At 42.6% G+C, this 3,063-nt stretch overlaps 1 pseudogene; it reads right to left on the bottom strand.

The window, feature by feature from the left end:
• Nucleotides 1-1,979: 1,979 nt before the first annotated feature.
• Nucleotides 1,980-2,370, bottom strand: LOC146889943 (GTP-binding nuclear protein Ran-like; annotated as a pseudogene).
• Between the last annotated feature and the right edge of the window lie 693 nt (nt 2,371-3,063).

The raw sequence follows: 3,063 nt of genomic DNA, 5'->3' as shown, positions 1-3,063 counted from the left end.
AAGAGGCCTTGCAGCAGCTGCAGATAACATCTGGCTTGGGTCCTGAAGTCGGCCTTTTCTGCTTCCTTTCCTGAGGAAATCTATATCTTGAGAAGAGCAAACATACTGAACATGAAGGTGTAGACTCTCTCAAGGGTCTCTCAGATTTAAGAGCTGCAGACTAGATGATGAAATCATGTCCTGCCTGCTTCCCTCCTGTCCCTTGTTAAGTACAGAGTTGGTGGAGCAAAAGTAAGCCAGGGAGTTTTGGTGAAGGAATTTGCATTTGGACATTTGGAGGTAAGAAGCCACCAGGCAGCATTGTCTAAATAGTAACTGACTTTGAAGACAGCATTAGGGAGAAGCCAGGCTGGTGAGTACAAGGACTAAGTGCTCCCAGGCTCTGCATTGCTTTCCCATGGTCTTTGCTGTCTACCTTCCCTGCGTTCAGCAGTAAGCCCAGGCCATCAGAAAGACTCTGCCCACACTGATGTGGGGCTGCTCACCTGAAACTCTCAGCTGTCCCCTGGAACTGGTGCCTGTCAGAGGCAGCTCTCAGCCAGAGGTCACTCTATCCTAGTGGTCCTCAACCTTCCTAATGCAGCAACCCTTAATACAGTTCCTCATGCTGTGGTGTCCCCCAACTGTAACATTATAGTCCTTGCTACTTCATACCTCTAATGTTGCTAATGCTAAGAATCTTAATGTAAATATCTATAATTTAATAGCCTTAGGTGACCCCTGGGAAAAGTACATTTGAACCCTAGGTTCAGAAGCACTGCTCTATCCTCATAACGTGGTAAGAAATCGTCTATCTTTCAAACTTATCTTTTACATTTTCCATCTCAAGTGATGCTCTGTAAAAATGGAAAACATACAAGGAGATTATATTCGATACTTTTGATGAAGAATGGCTTACAAGAGGGAGACTTAACTGTGGTTGGAGGTTCCATGGGAAGGCATGATGGTGGACAGAGAGTCATCTGGTCACAGGGCAGCTGCACTCCAAATCAGAACACAGACAGGAAGTGGGGCAGGGCTATCAAGCCCCAAGGCTGGCCCAGTGACCCACTTCCTTCAGTAGGTCCCAAGAGGTTGTGCAGTCTTTCTAAACAGCATCCCCAGCTGGGGACTAGTTGTTCAAACATGTGGCCAGACACCTAAATTACAGCAGGCCTGGAATGAACCAGAAGCATTCTAAAATACATTATGAACTCCTTTCCTTTATGAAGATGTTGCTGAGAAATCAAATGTTGGGGTTCTCTGGTGGTAAAACCCAGAGAAAAAATACCCACAACATCTTCCTTTTTTATTTCCTTTTCTGCCTATTTGCAGACAGGAAGTATCACTCAGATATTTAGGTAGTCTGATTTCTGCTTCTGTGATTTGAGTTTCTATTACCGTTTATCAAAATGATAGAAACTGTTTTAGCATTAACACATTCAAATTGTAATTCAACAAAGCTCAAACTGCTCCTATATCGTAGTTTACTTTTCTCCTGTTTGTTTATTTATTTATTTAGGGGACAAGCTCTACCATTTACCTTGGCTGTCCTGGAACTCACACTGTAGACCAGAATGGCCTCGAACTCACAGAGATCCACCCTTTTTTGTCTCTGAGTACTGGGATTAAAGGCATATTCCACCATTATAGGCCCTGCATTTTCAAGGAATTTTTTCAACATCTTATATTTCTAAAAAACGGGAATAGGGATGAGAGTAAGAAACAAGATCTCAACACTGAATATTTCATTGTGATGGCAGCTGCCTTTTCTTTGAAGTTCAGGAAGTAAACATCTGTATTCCAAATAGTTAAATTCAATCTAAACAAAGCTAAGGTTTGTTCTAACTTCCACATTCACACGGGAGCCCATTCATCACCTTCAGCATCCAAGAAAATTGTGCATTCTGCATAGCTACATGAGGTGGCACACAGGACATGACAGCACAGTTGACTGCAAAGCTGGACCTCTGATGATGCAGGCGTCCATCCTCAAGTTCTCACAGGTCATCATCCTCATCCTGGAAGGTAGACATTTGAGCACCTTCTAAATCATAGGTGCACTGTGCTGCCAATGCTGGGTCCATGACCAGTTCACATGGGGTGGGGCAAGAGCAGGCGTGGCAACAAACTCCAAGTTAAGATCTCCAGTGAGCTTTCTGGCTTGCCAGAAGAAGTAATTTTCAAAATTGTCCTTACTTTTGACAGAAATGTCTCAAGGCTGAAGATTCTCATTTTAGTGGAAGAAAATAGATTTTGCCTTCATTTTCCTCTTTCATAGACATTTTATTGCCACACAACAAATGGGGATGCTTTCCTACACACACATACCCAATCTCTATAACAAGTAGGTTTGTTCTCATAAGTAACTCTTGTTGTCACAGCAAACATTATAAAGGAATACTAGGCTTGGAGACCGTAGCCATCATGTAGGTCCCAAACTTCTCCTGGCCAGCTGTGTCTCACATATAAAACTTGATAGCTCCTCTGTTGACATGGAACACAAAGTTACACCTTCACACAAAGGGTGACTACATACTTCTTCTCAAACTATCCCTTCAAGCAGCACTAACGAATGTTGTCTCTCTGATGCAGCCATCACCCAGCAGGATGACCTTGAATGGGACCTGCGGTTCTCCCTGTGCCCCTAATTTATTTTTGACTCCAGAGGGTTGAAAGGAAGATGTTTTGCCTAAAAAGTTAGCAAGTGAATTGGTTCCAGAGGGTTCCGCCATTAGCTTCAGATCTACCTCAGAAGTCTGCTTCTTTTTTCTCTTTCTTTTCAATTAACCACTTCATTCATGGAGATCCAGAACTTTCCACATCATGTATCCAGGATGTTTCAAGGAATTTCAGAATATATCTGGCTTCAAATAGCAACCATATGACTATGGTTGTGGTTGAGAAGAGATCCTATACAAAACAGCAGATATGATTCAGAAAAGAACTGAAAGTACTACATACCATGAGGAAACAAGTCTTTGTCTCATGGGAGTAAGTGTGGTTTACCATTTGGAAATCTGTCAGTGATTCTACTCTGCTAATAGGTTAAAGGAAGAAATCATTGACTGTCTCTGTGGATGG

The sequence above is a fragment of the Myodes glareolus genome, chromosome 24, assembly GCF_982192425.1.
Source record: "Myodes glareolus chromosome 24, mMyoGla1.1, whole genome shotgun sequence".
Taxonomy (NCBI): Eukaryota; Metazoa; Chordata; class Mammalia; order Rodentia; family Cricetidae; genus Myodes; species Myodes glareolus.
This window is presented reverse-complemented; position numbering and strand designations above follow the sequence as displayed.